The following is an 8,127-nucleotide window of genomic DNA, read 5'->3' on the forward strand; positions in this document are numbered from 1 at the left end:
TCTTTTCATGTCTTTTGATGACAATCTTAAACGCAATAGAGCTCTAACATTATGGTTCAGGATATGCAGTTCAGTCATCTGGAAAGTATGTTGAGCTGGTGCCATTTATGTAGGTGAGCTCCGTGTAACTGATGAAAATCCACGCGAGTCGCGTTCCTTGCCCAATGGCAGCCCAGGGTGTTTGGGTCCGACTGCGGCATACGCTTCATCCTTCTGGCTGAGATTCATTCTGGTTCCTCTGGCTGAGCAAAAGGTATCTGTGTTGCTGATGTTCTATCAATGCCCAGTTTTCAGTGACACGGCTGCTATGTTCTTTACACGCAGAATTTATGCAGTGCGGGATGCGAGCAGGGTGATATAAGCCTGAGGATAACTGACTGATCATCATTTCTGCTCTGCAGCTTAGAGACAAGGAAGCAGAGCCTCGCACAGAGTTACACTGCAGTGCCAGTGATGCCATAACTTGGCATTAAGTGATGCTTCTTCTGTGCTAGGTTTGGAGTTAATCTGTTAGTCCACTGGTATAGCAGATGAGGTAGGTATTTGTTTTGCCAGGGGCTAGTCCTGAAGTGGCAAGGAAACTTTCTGGTGTCAGGACCAGATTAGAGCTTCTTAGAAACAAAATTGAGTTGGGCTGCCAGGAGCACGAGAGGCTGGGGACTGGTTGAGGCTGAGCAGTCGCCCCCCGTGAGAGAGGGAAGAAAACAAATGATCTGGGAGAAGAGACAAAGGGAGCTTGGGCAGGAAGTCCTGCAACCTCTACTGCTTTGTGAGGCCATGGACAGTGTTTACAGAGGAAACTAACGGTTACTGTCAAGCTCCAGTAATAACTATCATGCCAAGGAACCCTCTTTTTCCTTGGGGGGTGACCACAGCACAGGCCTGGGATAGCTGACCTGGTTTTGGCTCTAGGAGAGACAGGCATGCAGTGGGGCTGAGGCTCCTCTGCCAGCCTGCCCCTGCAGCAGCTGTCTGCTCAGCCTACGCTTAAGTTGTGCTTCATGTCCCTCTGGCTAGTCTGACTTCTCAATTTCAGGTGTTTCTGCAAAGGTTGTGTCCTCAGAGCATAAGGAAGGACACGATACCATTTTTAAGATCATCTCAAATGATTTTTCTTCTAATGCACTCTTTGTAGTATCTTAGGGCTACGTATTCCCCATGGTTGAGTGGCACTTGTCACCAACTGTATGGGAGCCAGGACCTCAGCTGATATCTTTAGGCCCAGCCTTTGGGATTGTCTGCAGATTTGGGAATTAATGTAGGGTTGAATTTCAATGGACATGTGCTGGATTTGTTTTAAGATTGTATTTGAAGTGGGTTTGGTGTTTGGTTTGGGTCTTAAAAGCCTGTTTCTAGGCTTGTTTCTACACTTAGTGAATTAGAGCCATCATCCAAGGGGATTCCGGGTTATTTGCCAAGAACTGTGTTGGATTTTGAAATACAGGGGCTCTCTGTTTACTTAAATATTCACGACTATGTAATATAGACATATATAAACAAGAGAACGGTTGTCCTTGATTCTCCTATACCAGTAAAAACACAGGCATGTGCACCTAGCCATGCGCACGGCACAAACTCTGTATCTGAAGCTTCTTTAAAGAACCTATTTTTCTAAATTCCTTAAACTTTTGCTGAAAATTAAAAATCAATTCACTTTTTCCATTTCTGTCAAGCCAATAATCTTATGGAAGTATTTTCTCTGTTTGAAGTCAAGGATTCAGACAGGAGACAAATGCAGTCATTTATCCTGGCAGACTCATTCTCTGCCTGACCTCACCCCAATGGCATTTTGGAAATGTAGGTTTGTTATTTTGTTCAGGTGAATCATTCAAAATTACCTTTCATCTGAAAGAATTTATTAAATTCTAATGGGATTTTAGGGGAAAAAAAAGGAAAAAAAGACTTAGCAATTCTTCATCTAGCAGATTGATGAGAGATTAAATGAGTGTGTGAGATATTTATTAGCTTCTATTGGTATGTCTGAACATAAGAAAAGAATGTGCTTTAAAGTTAACTAAAGGTGGCCCCTTACTTATCAGCCAAGGGCTTTAATACGCAGTGAAAACACTAATCATCCACATGTCATCTTCTGGTAATAATGTTCATAACTATCATAAGACTACTTTTAGTTTAAAAAAAAGTCTTTTAAATGCAAAGCCTTATTAGTCTTTGTTTTCTGGATAAATTACGATTTTCTAGTAATTTAGATCACTGATAGCTGTCTAGTCCCCGTGGATATGGGGAAATGTTTCTCATGTAGTTGCTCAGTGTGGGACTTGGAAGAAAATAACAGCTATTATAGCCTTTTATAGCAGAATGCACCAACACATTTTGATACCAAATGTAATTATTCACTAGGAGCAAATATATGTTTTAATCCCCATAGGTAAGAGTGTTAAGTAGGCAGGATAGAGCTGACACATGTAACATGACATTCTCTAATGATACTGGAGCAGGCTAAAGCTTATTCCCTAATTCTGTATCCCAACATCCAACTGAACACGCATCTAAGTGTTTGTGGCTACCAACGAGTCGCAGGTGCAAATACCCAAGTATGGAGGCACTGGTTAATTAGTTCAAACTGTCCTGGAAAAGGGAAACCTGTCTTTACCAAAACGTGCCCTTCATTGTTCCTTAGCTGAATGTTCTAATTAGACGAACTTCTTGTCTTCGTAAAGTTGTGTTTTGAGCTTCATCTTTATTTGTTTCTAATAGTTAGTGGAGAGGGGGGCGGTATGTGTCTCATGTGCCAGCCAGGTTTGCCTGCTATGGTGTGCCGTTGAGACCAGGTACCAGAGGGATATAACGTAAACTTCAATTAGTATTTGTCTTCCTTTTACCTGGTGTCATGTTATGTTCTTATTCCCTGAATTGCAAAGGATTGTGAGAATGAAAGCAGGGAATAGCAGATGGGGAAAAAAAGAGAATACAGTAGTGAAAGAGGATTTTGATGGTCTACAGAGAGAGATCAGTTCAGCAGTGCAGGGGAGAAACAGATGGAAACTGCAACGATAAGATCACATGAGGTTAAGATCAGCTTTTAGCAGAATATGTTTCTTGTCTAAGAGCTAGTAACATATCTTTACACTGTATTTCAAAGGTAAAGTATTCTAAAATAATTTTCTCTCCAGTATTCTGCTGATGGAGAGTTTGGGGATTTTTCAGATGATGAATGATGATGAGGATTCAGATAATTATCTCTAATGAAATGCTTTATGGCTAAGTCTGTTGCTGGAATAAAACCACTGGCTAATTCTGCCTACAGCTTGTGTGTCTAAATCTTATCAACACTCATTAACTCTAGCTTCCTCCCTTCTTACTGATCTTATTCATTAAGGAATACTGTGAGTTCTTTTATTGCTTCTTCCCCATCCTGGATCATTATGGGGTCACTAGATGTAATTCTTCCCTGTGGGCATATACTACCTGTTCTTGCTCCTTTCACAACATGGTAATTATGGAGAAGCCAGAGGTTGTAAATTATGAAAATGACTTAGCTGACACTGAATCTAAATTAAACTGTAGGAGAAAAGTCCATTTATCCACCCACGTTGTTAGCTTTATTTTTGCCCTGTTTTTAATATAAGTGGACTCAGACTTATTTATTCAAAGCCTTATACAAAGTGTGAATCCTGTGGCAGTGTTCTTAACTCAGTTTCAACTGACTGTGAGAAAGTGTTGCACTTTAAATCAGATTACTCCCACTTTATCAGGTTAATGTTTGCACCTGAGGTCCTGGCAGCTGCTGCTCTCACTGAGCAGCAGTGGAGTGTGATACACGGCCAGCTCTTCTGGGGACTGCAATTGTGCTGGGTGAGTGTCTGAAAGAGGAGACCGCTGCTGCTTGAGGGACTGTACTGCTGTTTGCTTTTTGTTTCCTATTTTGTGCTGCTTTGGCCTGCACTAGGGCACAGTGTAGGACTGCCTACTAAGAAAATAATCAGAGGGTTTTTTTCTCTCTCTTACTGTGTGAGGCATCATTGGAAGCAGCAGCTTTGTAAAGAAGGCAAGTGTTTTCTAATCAAGCCGTTGTGGAACGTGTTTCTCCTTGATGGCAGCTGAGTGGACTACCCACATATGCACTTCACATACGTGCTGTCCATTACAATATGTGTCCTTGTGCTGTTTCTATCAACCTGGATGTCTATGGGAAAATGTATTTGTGCTTCTCAAAGTGAGTACTAATGGATGCAGACATGTTGCCAGATTCTGAAAGAGATGAAGAGGAAATACATCTCTTCTACAGGTCAGATCTATTTGGAGTCCATTTTGGTTTATTGTTTTACTGGTCTCACAAGTGTAGTTGGCATTTAAACCCAAAGGAAAATTTAGGTTTACATTTAAAAAAAAAAAAAAAAAAATATAGTACATTTGATAACAGAGACAAAGCAAGTGTAGGCTGCAGGTTTGCACATAGCCCTGCTGCGGAACCTCCATTGCTCCTGCACATCCATTATTCCGGTCCTCAGGCTCCGATCATCAGGAAACTGCTGCCGCGCAGGTGTTGTAATAAGAGCAAATCCCCGAGGTGTCTGAGGACCACAAGCCCATTTCACCTCTGCTGATGCATCAAATATGAACTCGTGTCTCCAGTGACTAAACTTTCTGCACCACCAGCCTTGAGGCCTCTCTGTAATGCTCTTATTTCTGCCTGGGTCACAAGGGAGTCTCCTAGGCTTTTAATCTATAACTTATTGTTGAAAGATTTATTTGTTTTGTGAGGTTGCTTCCAACACTGCTCATAGGCTGGCACTGGTGGAAGGGAATTGTAAAATTGGAAAGCTGTCCACTTGCTCTCCAAATGTGTGTCTTATCAGTGATAAGACTGTTGTAAAGGATTCAGGTCATCTGCAAATGTCATCTTAAAAGCGCTAATGCTTCATTTTCGTTGTTTACAGTGGAAGTGCATGAGCGAGAAAAGGAGGTGCAACCAGCGAGTCCCTTGATGTTGCAGAAAAGCACTTTTTCCTGGGAGGTGCCCGGTTTCCATGGCTACGCTTTGTTAAGATTCCTGCTGCTGGGCTCAGCTCTAACTCTGCGGGCACCGTGGCCTCCCCAGAGGTGGGGCGGCTGGTCCCTGGAAGGGGGCAGGGGTGCGACGCTCGCTCGCTGCTCCTTCGGGCACCAGCAGCACTGGGTTTCTGCCCGCTGCCAACCCTTCCTTCCCCCCAGTTTAAGGAAGGCAATCTCACTTTCCTCTCTCTGCCCGCTTCACCCTCCAGCAGATTTACCACATCGAGGACACACTGTCGTAGCAGGAAAATTAATTAAGCCCAGAAACTGTAAGGAAAATGCTGGTTTCTCTCCCCTTGCTGAATCAAGACTGTGTAGTCAGGGAGTTCTCTGAAGCTCTGCCAACCCAGCTACTAGCTTATATTCTGCTGGATATAGTGCTCTTTCTTGGAGTTGGTGTTACTTTCCAGTTTAGCTATTACTATTAGATATTTTTATCTGTTTTTTCCTGTAAGCCAGATTCTCCTTTCCCTATGCTGATGGCAACAAGTTGATACAAGGCAGAATTGCTTTCCGGGCATTAGCATAGCAATATTTGGATGCCTCGAGCTTGAAATGTTGGGTGGTATACAGAGTCTTCTGTTTACCCACCTATAATCACAGGAACAAAGTTCCCGAAAGTTGGTCAATCACTTCTCCTACAGTAAGTTTGTCTTGCACAAATTCTCTCTCTTGGCTGTGTCAATGATGTGCATCCAGAAGCAGTAGACTTCAAACCTATTCATGGTATTTCTAATTTCCTATTATCTTTTTCCCTTTGGAATTGATTTCAGGCTTTCTCTCTTGTCACAAGAAAAAAGAGCAATGGTGCTTGCAGCGTTTTCTTCTACTTATCTACTTCTCTAGCCATGAGGTACAAGAGAAATCTCAGCTTCTATTTTCTTCAATTTTCTGCTAAATTTCCTTTGAAGGTTATCTTTCCTGGAGGCTTTAACTGATCCATTTTCATTCTCATTTTCTCTCTCTCTCTCTCTCTCTCTTTTTTTTTTTTTTTTTTTTTTTTTGGCAGTGCATAATGTGTTTGTGTAAGGGAGAAAAAGGGAAAGGAGAAAAAAGTATACCTTTCTGTTGACATAAAAACACTTTGGTTCTTATCCTGCTTCCGGGCTTTCAGCTGGAGTATCCTGAGTGCAGCCACACATCTCTTCTGTGCTATAAAAGGAGATGCTGCTGTGAAGAATGACTTTGTGAAGCAGCATTTCTCGTGGTCTTCGTCAGCCACTTTCATAACAGATCTGTTCTCCATATATTCTCTTAATCACAGCCCTCTGCATTAGTGATTTAAAATGAGTTTTTATTATTCCCTGCTCCTCAAGCTGTCCAGAGCCACATCTAGACCCTGGTTACCCTGCCTTGGGGCGATTGTGAAGGGTGGCACATGGTGCCTACTCCACCAAAACGCCACTGTGCTGCTCTCCTTCATGCTTGCGTGGGGACCCTCAGCACTTGTGTGAAGGGTCTCTGCCAGGGCAAAGGGGCAAAGGAAAAGCAGAGCTGTTTTGGGGTGCGCACAACTCCGTGTGTGTGTCCTTGCGTCTCCCGGACAGGCCGTGCGGTGAGGGTGTTGCTGTGTCTGCAGCCCCTCCCAGCGCCTCAGGCTCTCACCACACCGACAGCAGGATCCCTAAGCTCTTTCCTCAGGCCATCTTCAGAAGGTACATGGATGGGCAGGGCCTCTGGCTTGCACCTTGACATTTTAAAGGAATTAGGCCCAAGGTATCCGTATGACTCTTTCCTCATATCCCAGCAGGACAGTAAAGTTTTGTTGCTTTTGCCTTATTCTGCTTTGTGATCGGGCTTATCTGGAGAAAAATAAGGGCCTTCCTGAATTTGTTTGTGGCATATCGTCCTGAGTATGTTATGGCATCAGCATTTATTCAGCTCTTCAAGACTTCATGCAGAGCTGTCTTGTCGAGTAAATTCATCTTTTGACAATTCTGACCCTACTTTCTCGCAAGCTCTTCTGGGCTATTTTAACACCTACTGTTTCTGGATGTGTCTGTGAGCTATCTAGAAATGTGGCTAGTGTTTAAAAAATATTTATTGACATGTTTAACGTTTGCAGCATTAATGCAAAAATAAACTAATGCTGGGTTAGTTCCAAACTTTGACATTGTGTTTACCTCGAAGCTAATGGAGAAACACCATTGCATCTCTCCAATTAAAAACCTCTTGTGTCCCAAAAGTCTTTCCTATGTGTGTGTGTTCTGTATCCCCAGCACATGTTCATGTCCGTGCTGCTTTTCCTTCTCCTTTTACAGGACTTCCCGACTTCCTAGTTTGCTGTATGTGTTTCTGTGGGCCAGCAGCAGCGGGCACTGGGGGCAGCGCTGGAGCTGCATGTGCTGGCGGAGAGGTCAGTGCTGATGTGCCCCGGAGCCAGCTGGCTGCTGCTCCTGGCCTGGATTCTCTGCTGGGCTGCATCCATTTTCCTCTTGGTGTGGCTACTTGTTTGAGTTGCTATCCTCCATCCTGCTGGATTTCACTCAAGGAATTATCATCTTGGGCATTCTGCTGCATTTGACTGAAATTGGTGTAAGACTCAGAAGTTATTGGAGTATCCTGTTGGAAGTCTGGGGAGGGAGCATGAAAATAGTCAGAAGTATCAGTTTGATGCTCAGAAACCTCAGTCTGCTCCTACTTGACCCCAAATCATCTTAAGTTTTATTACAGTATTTGCTTGCTAGCCTTAATTAAAGCCTTTGTTCTATTTTTTTTTTCCCTGTGGAATTTTCTTTTTTCATGTGGGAGCAGTTTGGTAGAATATATATATATATAAAAATATATATATATCACATAGGCGTCAAGGTATATTAATTTAGTTAAAGTTTATTTTGCTGAAAATTAATAAAACTATTGGACTGTGTTGCATTTCCTCTTTATTCATTGTATGAGCAGTGCTGACATGTGCAGTACACTGATACAGATTGTACTGTTTCATCCAAGTACACACAGTCCTATTCTCCCTGTATGGTGTGTGGTTTTTTTTTTTTTGTTTTTTTTTTTGCATTTAAACCGAAGCACTTGTAGTTGTGAATGATGTGATTTATTTCATTATAGGATCTTTGCTGCTGGCTGTAGCGTGGAGTCTCTTTGTCCTGGCGAAGTTTTTTT

Source organism: Nothoprocta perdicaria, unplaced genomic scaffold (genome assembly GCF_003342845.1).
Source record: "Nothoprocta perdicaria isolate Ctin4 unplaced genomic scaffold, notPer1 scaffold_15, whole genome shotgun sequence".
In the NCBI taxonomy this organism is placed as follows: Eukaryota; Metazoa; Chordata; class Aves; order Tinamiformes; family Tinamidae; genus Nothoprocta; species Nothoprocta perdicaria.